Genomic DNA, 13,700 nt, shown 5'->3' on the forward strand with positions numbered 1-13,700 from the left:
GGGGCCCCTGTCTTGGGGGTCGAGTGGGAGGAGGGGAGCCTGGAGCTCTCTTCCAAAGCTCATTTGGAGCCAACGATAACAACCTGCTATGTGCAGGCAAGGGTACAGGGAAAAGTTGCAGAGCCGGCTCAGAGGGATACAACCCTAAAAGTCTCCAGTGCTGCAGCATAGAGAGGTCCTCGCTTTGGGGAAAGAAGGTCACAGTCCCCTGAGCCAAAACTAGTCAATACTTGCCCTGAAGTTATGCATACCCCCTGAAGCAAGATAAAAGATAAACATTTGAAAGGTCCCCAATGGCACTGCTATTCTGATTTTTTTAGACACACAAATGCAACCCGGTGCTTGTTCTGGATTTTGAAAAAAGATTTGATTGTGCTTCCAATGAGCAGCTTTTCCAGTAGAAGCTCTGGAATGCAGCCTTATCTTCCCCTTCTCTTGGACTGATCCTTTGTCCTGGCTGCTGACCTCTCTCCTTCCTCACAGGAGGCAGTCGCTTGATTGAGAACAGTAACAGATGCAGACAAGCCTAATTTGTCCTTGGCAAGAACCACAATCTGCATTTCTGTGGGGTCAGGAGAATCGTAAATAATTCATAGGGTTCTGGTTTTCTGAGATGGGATGGGCCAAATTAGCCAGAGTTTCATTCTGTTCTCCCCAAACCCCATGCACTCCTGAAGCTGCTTTATCCCCTGAGCCCGCATCTCCCCTTTTACTCCTTAGAAGGGGAAGGGAGGAGAGCTCTCTCCAGATGAACATAAAACACATTGAGTTGGTATGCGAAGATGCTGTGATGCAGAAACAAGGACATCTTGAAAGACGAAACGTAAAACAGCGTCTTTAAAAGGGAAAATAGCTCCAATGTGTTTCCAGTATGGGCCGCACAGGAAACGGGAAGGAGGCTCCAGCTGGGGGGCTTTTATCGTTGCTCTGTGATCATCCGGGCACCAGGTCTCCAGGATCTTTTTGTTCCAGCTCCAGGAGACAGCGGGTCCTAATGGCCAAAGAGACTTGGAATGCCAGCGCGACCCTGTGGGCCCCTCTGTCTCTTTGGCATTTAAAAATTCAAGTAATAAGCCTGGTCCGACTCAGAGCTGTGAATGTGTGAACAAGCCCTTCCGCAGTCCGGAGCGACTTTTATTTGAGACTTAATGTCTTTTAACCAGAGACTGGGGAACAAAGTGGCTCTAAAGGCAGACCTCAGTCTTCTGTTTAATGTCACGCAGTCACAGAGCAGTGGCTAAATAGGATCAGAGCGCCACTTTGGCCAGATCTGGGGTGGAGAGAGACCCCAGCTAAGTCTCTACAGCCATCCACAGGGACATCCACTGTCCCGGCTGCTGAGCCCTCAAGCATGGGGGTGGGGTGACCTCCCGCGGTACGTGTGGGAGACGAGTCAGCAGTGGAATGCACAGGGACTCCCGCGGTCATCCACTTCTGTCTGCCCTCTCTACTTCAGGCTTTGAGTTTGTCCAACACGGGCCTCCCCCACCTCTCCCCTCTGGCACGCTCTCCTCACCCCTTCCTTGGAGACTGAGTCAAGAGAGGGGTCAGTCCCTCAACGCGGGCACTGCTTAGCCCTTTTCCACAAAGGTTTCTTGGGAAAGGCTGAAGGAGAAGAAAGGTTCTGGGATTATTGATGAACTTTATTTCTCTCCCCATTTTACTGAGATCAGGCAGCATGCCAATCACGCGCTGCTCCAACAGCATCTAGAAAGGAGACCCAGCAAACACAGTAGTCAGTCACTCTGTGGCATCAGTTTGCTTCCTCTCTTACAATAGGTGTCATTGGGGGGCGCCTGGGTGGTGCAGTCGGTTAAGCGTCCGACTTCAGCCAGGTCACGATCTCGCGGTCCGTGAGTTCGAGCCCCGCGTCAGGCTCTGGGCTGATGGCTCGGAGCCTGGAGCCTGTTTCCGATTCTGTGTCTCCCTCTCTCTCTGCCCCTCCCCCGTTCATGCTCTGTCTCTCTCTGTCCCAAAAATAAATAAACGTTGAAAAAAAATAAATAGGTGTCATTGGGGGGTACGTTAACTTCTTCTCCAGCAGCAGATGTGGGTGGGATCATTAACACAGTGGACCTTTGTGAAGTTTTTTACAACGTCGACGACAGCGATAAATATGCTTCCTGATATTATGCGGCATCTCTCACTCTTTGCTAGCATTGATGAGGGGAATGCCTTTGCATTTGTCAACAGTGAGGGCAGAGAGACGTCAACTTCCCGGGCTCTGCAGAAGCTTGCAGGCAGACAGGGATGGAACCGGGCAGCAGCACGTGAATGAGGACCCTGGGGTGGAGGAGGGGCGAGCAGGGGAGACAGCGCACGGTTCCCAACCACCTGAGGTTCCCACGGCTGATGCGTGCCTACCCGGCTCTCCAGACCCGCCCCTGTGTCCGTGGGCCACATCATCTCTTAAGTTCCTCACTGAACACGGGGCCTTGCGGCCCAGCCTCTACCTTTGACGGATAAAGACGCTGTTGCCGGAGAGTTTAATCACCTCGTCCGAGGGCAGTACTAGCAGAGCCAGATGTAGAACCCAGGTCTCTGGCTCCAAGTCCCCTGTTCTCTCCACGTCCCTTCCATCATTTCAGGGCGGCCAAAGGCAGTGTAAGATAATGGCAAAATGCTGGGGCTTTGCGGAGCAGTAAAGTAGCAAGGCAATGTGAAGGAAAAGTCGGCATTCTCGGAGTCTGGACACAGCCCACCCACAGTGTGGCCAGAACACCTGGGCTCTCTGGTACATCCTGCTGTGATCCGCGGCCCTTGTGGTTCTTGTCGCCTCCCTCCCAACCATTCAGGGCAGTCACCCGCCTGAGGGTGCCAAACCCAGCTGTCCCGGGCCAGGCCAGCCTTGGGACAGGGGGACGGACGGGGGTGCCAGACAGGCAGGTCTGTACCCCAGCTCCCTCACCGTGGCATTGCCAGCAGACCCACGTTGGGCCACTACTCATCTTTTTTGACAAGCCCACGTGTTTTCCATGCTTCCTTCTGTCCCCAGCTCCTTTTCTGAGAGTACAGCTCTTTTTCTGTCAGGTACAAAGCAGCCCATGAATAATTTAAGCGTGGGGGGGTGGGGGGAAGGTACCCGTCTTCGTTAAAAATGGAATTTTGTTGGGGCGCCTGGGTGGCTCGGTTGGTTAAGCGTCCGACTTCGGCTCAGGTCATGATCTCGCGGTTCGAGCCCCGCGTCGGGCTCTGTGCTGACTGTTCAGAGCCTGGAGCCTGCTTCGGATTCTGTGTCTTCCTCTCTCTCTCTGACCCTCCCCCGTTCATGCTCTGTCTCTCTCTGTCTCAAAAATAAATAAACTTTAAAAAAAAAAATGGCATTTTGTTTCCACCAAACAACCCGTATGTTCCAGCCCCTCGCCACTGTCACTGTTCTTTCAGTTTTCTTGAAGCGGTCATTTCGAGGAGAGAGACAGCATATGTAAAAAATTACACAGAGCCGATAAACATACATAAAGCCAAAGCATCGAGCTGCTTTCAGACGTGCATCCCAGCAAGCCACTGAAAGTCTTTTGATGATTTAGTTGCAATATGTAAATAAAAGATCTGATTAAAGAAAAAAACACACACATTTGTTAAGGCTGCTTGGAGAAATGTATCCACTTGCACAGACATGTACATTTTTTGAGTGTGTACCCTACCTCATTCCAAAAGGATTTAAGATAGCTCTGGGTCACGTATTGGCAGATAGAACAATCTGAACTCAACATCTTAATGCCAGCATTAAATGTCCTGCCTGCACAAGACGCGCATTTCCACAGCTACAACACCACCCCAGGTTCTGGAACCAGAGAGAATTAAAGGTGCTTCCTTCACAGGGCAGTTGGGTGGAGCATTGCAAAGTCACCTTGAGACTGCTTCTGTTCTGATGTGGGGCGGTGGTTAGCAGGCTCTTAATCTGTCTCCCACGATCAAGTCCTTTTGCCCGACCTCAACCAAAGTTCTGTCTCCGTGCCAGTGTTATTCGCCCAAGCTGAGCTCTTCCTCAAAAACCGGTGTGAATATCCTCACCCTGCAGGCTTGGAAGGCTTCCATCTTCTCCCTAGTTCTCTTCTCCCTCTGAACCCTGATTCCCAAGGATCTTCCCTTGAGCTGCAATCTCTCCTCCTAAGGTAGAAGGGCAAGAATGTGAATTTTGGAATCAGCAGATCTGGGACTGAATCTAGAGTCTGCTTTTTACTATCCTTAAAACCCTGACAACTCACTTCGCTTCAGTTTGCTTCCTTTGCAATGGGAGGGATCATAGGACCAACCCCAGAGGTTTAGTAAGGATGAAATGAGAGAAGTCTATAACACTCAGGATCTGCCTGACACAGAAGTATTTAATGCACGGTTGCCATTGTTATTAACTTACATCTCCCATGCACGCTGGACATCAGCCGTCAACCTCCTTCCTGAACCCCCAGTATTGCCTATAAACAAGCAGGCCATATCAACTCGGTCCTCCCAAGATACCCCCCAATACTCCTTACTGAGCCTCCCTCCTTCCTCCAGCCCATTCTCTACCCTAATCAGTATGATGTCCCGATTCTGCACACCAGGGGCCTGCCTTGCATTGCTTCCCCACACACACGTCTGCCCCACAATGTCAGGTGTGTGTGCCCAGACTCTAACACACTCTTGCCACCACCTCAGCCCTGTTCTGATGGAAGTGAAGGAAGAAATAATGCTTAAGAATTAAAACAGTGGGCTTTTTCTTCTAGATCCCTGTATGTCTCCTTTGTTGGAAAAACCAATCCTTTGGGTGCTTCATGATTTGCACCCTCTATGTTTTCATTCATTCTCAAAAGGGTACTTCTCCAAGGATAAGCAAGGTAGACACAGCACCTGCCCTCAGTTTGCTTACAGTTTAGTAAAGGAATAGTCTTCAAGTGGTAGATTACATGTTTGTCAAATTTACATGGTTCTTCCACTTGGGCAAGTTGCTTAACTCATCTGAGCCTCATTTTCTTCATCTGAAAAATGGAACAATGAGAGTCTCTACCTATGGTTTGACAAGCAGCCTCAGCTCACCCCTCTGCCGGACCCCTCAGGCAGTGCACAAACCTCACAACTGCATGAAGAGCCCTGAATTAGTTCACTTTAAGTCACTAAAACGAGGCTGGCACCTTGTAGGTGCACAAGAGTAAGTCGTTATTGATTGTGAAGGTAACACGGGGCTAACACAACACACTGGGCTTACAGGGGTCACTATCATTCAGTGCCTTGTGTATCTTAGCAGCAGCTTTGTCTCTTGAACATATTTGTGGTCATTCTTAGACATAAGAAGACAGCTCTCTTTTTTTTTTTTTAATTTTTTTTTTCAACGTTTATTTATTTTTTTTGGGACAGAGAGAGACAGAGCATGAACAGGGGAGGGGCAGAGAGAGAGGGAGACACAGAATCGGAAACAGGCTCCAGGCTCTGAGCCATCAGCCCAGAGCCTGACGCGGGGCTCGAACTCACGGACCGCGAGATCGTGACCTGGCTGAAGTCGGACGCTTAACCGACTGCGCCACCCAGGCGCCCCTAGAAGACAGCTCTCTTATTAACTGTTGCCAGTTCCTTTTTCAGGAGCTGCTGAATAGGTAAGATGTTTCTTTCAGTTGTGACCCCTGCTTCAGCACTCCTTCTAAGAGGATAATAAATGAGCATGGTAAATTTTCCTGCTGCAGTTAACTACTGTCTGCGAGCTGTGTCAAGAGATTATCTGAGAGTGTTGGGATAAATGATAGATTGCTTGGAGGCTATTTATAAATACAGCATAATGAGGAATCATTGAAAGAGGCATGAAAGATGCGCAGGAGGGAGGCAAGGGAGGTGATGCCAGAATGTTAACAGTGAAGACAGAGGAGGAGAGTCAGAGGAGGGAAACGTACAGGGAGGTGAACAACTGGCCTGGACACATGAAAGCAGAGAGGGCAGGAAGGGGGTGCTGGGAGGTGAGGGGACAGGAACATACAGGGAAGGAGAGATCATTGCCAACCAACAGGAAAGGATGAAGTTTGAATAAACAAAATGCATGAGGCAGGTTGGGAAGAAGGCAGAATAAAAGAAATGGAAAAAGAAACTCAGGCTGAATATAATTCAGTGCAGAAATGGAAAACATACATTAGATTATGGTTATTTTGTTTAAACAAAGGAGCAAAAGTTTTGCCTGATAGAGGTTACTGAGCTTCTCTGAGGTCACTACTGTGAACATTCCGTGGCGGTTTTATCCCCTCCCACATCTTTTTGTTTTTGTTTTTGTTTTTTGCATTATATTTGAAATGGACACACAAGGGAAACTTAGAGTGTCTTTATCAGAGTTGAACTCCTAAGTTATAGCACTTCAAGTACAGAAATCATAATATGATATGATGATAAGAAAACCATCAAAGAAATGATAGTATGGATGAAGACAAAACAGAAGTCCTACTGATACTAAAACTAAGATTTCCGTCGCCTATCCTTAGAATGCTTGATCAATAATGGCATATCCATCTCATATCATAATCCTTTAAGATAAATAGAGGGAGGTAGTGTGGTTTTTATTCCACCAAAAAAGATTAAAGGGCTTACTTTAATCCAAAATAATCCCAAGTAATTTTAAATTATTTATGGGGCGCCTGGGTGGCTCAGTCGGTTAAGCCTCTGACTTCAGCTTGGGTCACGATCTCGCGGTCCGTGAGTTCGAGCCCCGCATCGGGCTCTGGGCTGATGGCTCGGAGCCTGGAGCCTGCTTCTGATTCTGTGTCTCCCTCTCTCTCTGCCCCTCCCCCATTCATGCTCTGTCTCTCTCTGTCTCAAAAATAAATAAAACGTTAAAAAAATTTTTTTAATTATTTAATTAATAATCATTCAATCCAAATAATCCCTAAGTCCCTTGCAGAACTAGTTTCCTGGCCCATTCTTACAGTGATCGCTCACTCTGTCCAGCCTTCAGAAGCAAATGGACCGAGGGATCGGACACGCTCAGGTGAGAGTCTGGGCTCCCTGATGCCCAGACTTTATAAACTAGGGAGCAACTAACTTGACCTCTCTGAGATTCCATTTCCTCCTTCTGCAAAATGGGGGTCCTGCTACTTCCCCCCCCCCCGCCAAGGTTATTATAACTATTAGAGATAAAATATATAAAGCATTTGGAACAAGTAGATGGCCAACAAATTTTAGCTATTATTTTCATGCAAGAGAAAATAGTAATATGCATCTTTATAGCTAAGAAAAAGTATCATTGCATTAGCAAAAAAGGTAGGGGAAGTAGGGTGGAAGATTAAATTGAGGAAGAGAAAGAAAATAGTCACACGAAAAAGTATGCTGGCGTCAACTTATTATATGATGAAGGGAAATGTACTCCTCTGCTGCCTCTGGGTCACTGTGTCTAAATGGAAATAAGTACAGAAATGGAATAAATCCCGCCATAGACTTCATGAGCTGCTAGTAAAATGGGGGCCCGGCATCCCTCAGAAGTTATTTTGATTTGTACTTGAAGGTAATGAGATAAGTGGGAACCACGCTGTAAAAAACAGCGTTACACAGATAGAAGGCTGGGGTTTTGATGTTAAAAAACCTGAGAATTAGCAGCAGCCACCCCCTCCTGGACTTGACGGCTGAACTTAAGTCCTTTCTAGAGTCCCAGGACACACAGGCCTTCTATATTATGTTTGGAACTAGCATGTTGGATAAACGTGGCTCATCAAGTCCAATGAAAAAGCAACCCATTTTGTGTCTCAGTGTTACTTTCTTCAATAGGGGTTTGGTTCTTCCCCTATCCCTGGGTGAATATTTGGGCGAGCTCATAACTTTTCTGGTCACCCTTGAGAAATACAGTCTTCGGGCTCCTGGGTGGCTCAGTTGGTTAAGGACCCACTTCAGCTCAGGTCATGACCTTGCGGTTGGTGGGTTCGAGTCCTGTGTCGGGCTCTGTGCTGCCAGCTCAGAGCCTGGAGCCTGCTTCCGATTCTGTGTCTCCCTCTCTCTCTGCCCCTCCCCTGTTCATGCTCCGTCTCTCTCTGTCTCAAAAATAAATAAACATTAAAAATCTTTTTTGAAAAAGAAGCGAAATACAGTCGGAACTTAGTAATTGGTATGTCCAACCCCATGTAATAGGGCGCACCTTCAAGCTTGAATGAACAGTAAGGCAATTCTCTCTCTCCCAGCGTCTATCTGCTGCAGCTGAAGAAGGGACGTGTGACTGGCTCTCTCTCTTCCCTCCTGGGAGGTTTCTCCTCCTCCTCCTCCTCCTCCTCCTCCTCCTCCTCCTCCTCCTCCACCTTCTCCTCCTCCTCCTTGTCCTCCTCCTCCTCCTCCTCCTCCTCCTCCTCCTCCTCCTCCACCTTCTCCTCCTCCTCCTCCTCCTTCTCCTCCTCCTCCTTGTCCTCCTCCTCCTTGTCCTCCTCCTCCTCCTCCTCCTCCTCCTCCTCCTCCTCCTCCTCCACCTTCTCCTCCTCCTCCTCCTCCTTCTCCTCCTCCTCCTTGTCCTCCTCCTCCTTGTCCTCCTCCTCCTCCTCCACCTTCTCCTCCTCCTCCTCTTCCTCCTCCTCCTCCTCCTCCTCCTCCTCCTTCTCCTCCTCCTCCTTCTCCTCCTCCTCCTTCTCCTCCTCCTCCTCCTTCTCCTTCTCCTTCTCCTCCTCCTCCTCCTCCTCCTCCTCCTCCTTGTCCTCCTCCTCCTTGTCCTCCTCCTCCTCCTCCTCCTCCTCCTTCTCCTTCTCCTCCTTCTCCTCCTCCTCCTCCTCCTCCTCCTTCTCCTCCTCCTCCTCCTCCTCCTCCTCCTCCTCCCCCTCCCCTTCCTCCTCCCAGAACTTAGATAAACTGCACTTTCCACCCTTTGCAAGGTTTGAGTTCAGAGCGACAGGAGAGGAGCGAGGGGGAGGAAAGTCCCTTACCTTCCTGACACTGTGTGAGCCAGAGTGACACTGTCTGCTCGTGGCAGATGTCTCAACCTGCTTGTTCTCTTATACGCACGATGGTGGGGTCTGCGGAGACACCCATAACACCGGTGACTCCCGTCTGCAGTTTCTTCTGTCCTAGCTACTCCAGTCGGTCAGTTTGATGAGCAGGGATTGCACCGTGGTGTTTATTTTTCATTTTGGTAAAAACAGGTAGTTGCGTGCCATCACCTTCTCAGTTGGCAGTTTAAGAACCATGAGGGATCATTCAAGTAAATGAAAAGATGGAGGTAAGTAAATCCGAGCAGAAATACTACTGCTTGGAGTCACTTCAGTGCAGAACTTATCACTTATTACAATTTATAGGAGGCTCTGATGACACTTGGCAGATTGCCAGTCCCCGATGTGATAGGTTCCCCTTCTCAGATGGGATGGCTCGCTTCTCCATGAGCTCTCTTTATTTTTTTATTTATTTATTTTTTTTTATAAATGTTTAAATGTTAAATTTATGTTTGAGAGAGAGAGACAGAACGCAAGAAGGGGAGGGACAGAGAGAGAGAGAAACACAGAATCCGAAACAGGCTCCGGGCTCCCAGCCGTCAGCACAGAGCCCGATGCGGGGCTCGAACTCACAAACTGTGAGATCATGACCTGAGCCAAAGTCGGTCGCTCAAACGACTGAGCCACCTAGGCACCCCATAGAAGAGTGTTGTTTTGAAGAGGAAAACACTTGTGAAGAAAGAGAGGGCCATTGAAAATGAGTTCATTCATCTGTATTTTAGAAAAATAAGTCATAATACAGTGAAGGGAGAAATGGAGTGATAACAACTGTTCATTTTAAAATCATTTCAAACTGTTGTGAGTTTGCAACTAAGTCACAAAGCATTATGTCTCAAGCTCTAAATTCTCACCAAGTACTAGGCCAAGTAATACGAAATTGCAATTCTATACATTTTTAAAATGTTCAAATGTTGGCAATTTCACTTGGTTCAGACTTTTCTTAACCTCTCACCACTACTACTGAATTTCACCTTGTCGTTGAGAAATTGTGAAACTTAGATCAGGTGCCTGTATAACCCCACAACCAGACCCTAAGCTTCTGGAGGTGAGCGGCATCGACTTGCTCACTCTTACGTTCCCTGCAGTACCCGGTGCCCAACAGAGCTGAGAGAATACTCACTAACTCTTACCACAGACTCAGACTCGTGCTTGAAATGGAGCCGTCAAGTTATTAGCCACCAAATGGCGCAATTAGATCCTAATCATTGGTCCTCCCCTCGGTACACAAAGTGGAAGGTATGAGAAGTTTACGAACCTTACATGTGATCAGCAACTTCCAGAAAACTTTACAGTTTCTCCCCTCTAAATTGCCCAGGGAAAGGAGAAGGACGGGAAAAGTGACCTCTCCTCCAGGATGCAAAGCGGGTCAGCTCTGGAGGGAAGAGGTTAGGTTCAGCCTCCAGTCCCAGACTCCTGCCAAATCCACGGGAGGCAGCCATCTTGCCCATGCCCCTCCCCTGATGTCAGGCAGGGACAAGAGCTAAAGCAGGGCATCCAGAGGAGTCATACACCACTTCTGCCCACTCAGTGTCTAAGGAGAGATTATTTCTTGGCAGTCGCTTCAGCATTTTTAAAACTCCCAGCCAGAGCCCGCTCCCTCTGGTGTTCTTCTGGTCTGACTGGAAATTCCCAGATGTGTTTAGGGCTTTGTTCTAGAACGGGTGAACACTCTGGATTTGCAGGGTATCATCTGTTGAATATTCGGAGAGAATTTTTTTTAATGCTTTTTATTTATTTTTGAGAGAGTGAGAGACAGAGCGTGAGCAGGGAAGGGGCAGAGAAAGAGGGAGACACCGAATCCAAAGCAGGCTCCAGGCTCTGAGCTGTCAGCGCAGAGCCTGACGCGGGGCTCGAACTCACGAACCGTGAGATCATGATCTGAGCTGAAGTCAGATGCTTAACCAACTAACCACCCAAAAGCTCCGAGAAAGTTTTTCAACCTAACTCAACATTAACTCTGCTGACTCTGACATAGAATTTCGATCAGATATGTGGGTCTTCTAAAATCATAAAGTCTTCTAAAAAAAAAAAAAAGTCATTTGATGTTTGTGTTCCTGAATTATTGTTTTATGTTTTTAATTTAAAAAAATTTTATTTATTTATTTTGAGAGGGAGAGAGAGGCAGCAAGCAGGGGAGAGGCAGAGAGAGAGAGGAGGAGAGAGAGAATCCCCAGCAGGCTTCACACAGAGTGTCGAGTCTGATGTGGACCTCGATCTCATGACTATGAGATCATGACCTAAGCCGAAATCAAGTCAGATGCTTAACTGACTGAGCCACCCAGGCGCCCCCTGAATTATTGTTTTAGTGCAAAAATATTTACATCTGGCATTTTGAAATCTTCTGAAGGAAGTTTTTCAGACACCTTGGGGGATGTGATTTCTTAATAGAAGAAAACTGCCACGGTTTTGTATAAGGCATTAGACACCACTCCAAAACACCCTCAAATTTATCAACACCCAAATTCCCAAAGTCACAAAGACCATATTAGCATTTCCTTATAAATGCATTTGGGATCCTCGGTTACTTGAAAGACTTCTATTTTAGTATTTAGGATGAAACATAAAGCTAATTAATAAAATATGGAGCTAAGCATCGTGCCAAATGAAATCAATATTTATTGTAAATAACTAAAACAACTTTGCTGTAGGAGAAAGGTCCTAAAACTGTGCTCGGAAAGATGCTGAATACGTTCCTATATTTTCACAAACACATGCTGGGTATTACGTCCAGCCTCAGAGCTGCATTGGAGAAGAGCAAGAATCACCCCTAATGCCAGGGAGCAGTCACACAGCCGAACAACATTGAATAAGCATTTTATAATCGATACCCTTAAAGCCCCAAGAGAAATTTTAAAACTTAAATTGTCTGAGGCTTAGCTGTATGGCTCCCAATTAACGGAATGAGTTGTGTTTTTAAATACTCATGTCCTGCTGAAAATTCCCCATGGCTTTTTTAAAAAGCTATAAAATGTGTTTCTGGCGACAGAATTCACCTTAATAAGTTTCAGAAGGTTTGATAGTTCATTTCACACGTTAGCTTATAAATGATGTAGGCAAATAAGCAAAATCCCTTTTCCCATCTTCTGCATTTTTGGGAGGAGTACAAAACCCAGCTGCATTTCATTACAGTGATTTTGGAAAGCCCAAGACAGTGCATGAGGACAAGAGGACTCAAAATTCAGTACTTGAGGGGCGCCTGGGTGGCTCAGTAGGTTGAGCGTCCGACTTCGGCTCGGGTCACGATCTCACAGTTTGTGAGTTCGAGCCCTGCATCGGGCTCTGGACTGATGGCTCGGAGCCTGGAGCCTGCTTTGGATTCTGTGTCTCCTCCTCTCTCTGCCCCTCCCCAACTTGTGCTCTGTCTCTCTATGTCTCTCAAAAAATAAATAAATGTAAAAAAAATTCAGTACGTGGAACCTGAGGTTACACATTGCATATGGTTCTCTGTGCTTCTCTCACTCTCTGTATCAAATGCTAGATAATTTTAAGCCTCTGCTGACCTAAGAGTTTGTCACTGACGATTGAACAACAAGAACTATTTAGACCTATTTAGCATTTACAGTTTATAAGCCACTTCCTATTCATTCTATCGCATGATGGTAACTTTGAGTTCATCCGTGCCCCCAAAGGACCTTGATTTCAGAGCAACTTAAACCTCTGTAAGCTCTTTTATGAGTCTGATCCCATCGGAAAGCATCGGATTCCAGTGACAATCACCTTGTGGCTCTTTTGTTTCCCTGATAAAGAATCGAAAGCAGGTTGGATCCTCCTAGCAGTGTTCGCAGCGCACCCTTGACAATAGTGGCTTTGTGGCAGTGTTGAGGTCATCATTTTCTAAAGTAGCACAAAAATGTGCTCTTAGCAGCAAGCCAACACTCAAATTCCTCAACTGGCCATGTCGTGATTTTAATTTTATGCACGTTTCCTCATTTCATTTCAGTATGAATACGGTATATTCCACATAGCCTGTGCCGCTCAGTTTTACAAAAAAAAAAAAAAAACAAAAAACAAAAAAACAAAAAAACGCCTTTGAAGTAACTCACCAACCGGGGTCGTATTTACGGTGTATTTCACTGGCTTCCTGTTTGGGGACCTGGCAGAGGCAACAATGAGTGGGCCTAAGACATGCTTTGAGAAGGTCCCTGGCTCCCCTTCTTCACGCACGCGAGGCACTTCAGATGCTTTGCAAAGAAAGGGTGAGCTAATAACCCTATTTATGCAGTCACAACGCTAGGTGGAGTCCATATTTGGAGAGAGACTTTATCTTAGGAAAGCAGATGTCCAACGAAACAGCCTAAATTCTCCAGGATAAGTGAGATCAGATGGAGTATCAATTTTAATGAGTGTCTATTTAGTAGCAGGCTAGGCTAGTGGGTTCCCTCTTGAAGCAAATCTGAATATTGCTTTTTCCATGTTCCAAGTGATGGAACCAAACCAGAGAACAGGAGAGGGTTTGTGACTCCAATTCGTCTTGAATTTTCCCAGCGGAGGTCACCTTTTTCATGATATAGATGGGTTTCAAGGTCTTAAGCAAGTTAGTTTATAAATTACAACTGACGAATTATCGAAAGGAGCCCTCAGTTTCTGGAACTGAGAACAGACCCTTTACAAGCCACTTTATTCTGACAAGAAAGAAAAATAGCAGTTGTTTAGAAAATGTAGGTCATTTGGGGCGCCTGGGTGGCTCGGTCGGTTAAGCGTCCGACTTCGGTCCAGGTCATGATCTCACAGATCGTGAGTTCGAGCCCTGCATCAGGTTCTGTGCTGACAGCTTGGAGCCTGGAGCCTGCT

General features: G+C 46.9%; 1 protein-coding gene and 1 long non-coding RNA gene across 3 annotated transcripts in view; one reads left to right on the plus strand and one right to left on the minus strand.

Annotated features, from left to right (window-relative positions):
- SCFD2 (sec1 family domain containing 2) overlaps positions 1 to 13,700 on the plus strand; it is a 405,365-nt gene that overhangs the window by 296,115 nt on the left and 95,550 nt on the right. The window lies entirely within an intron of this gene.
- LOC109499176 lies at positions 3,579 to 13,693 on the minus strand. Its single transcript, XR_002156363.2, has 2 exons — positions 10,165 to 13,693; positions 3,579 to 4,110 (listed from the first exon to the last, which is right to left on the minus strand). It is a non-coding gene; the product is annotated as an uncharacterized LOC109499176 (long non-coding RNA).

Source organism: Felis catus, chromosome B1 (genome assembly GCF_018350175.1).
Source record: "Felis catus isolate Fca126 chromosome B1, F.catus_Fca126_mat1.0, whole genome shotgun sequence".
Lineage (NCBI taxonomy): Eukaryota > Metazoa > Chordata > Mammalia > Carnivora > Felidae > Felis > Felis catus.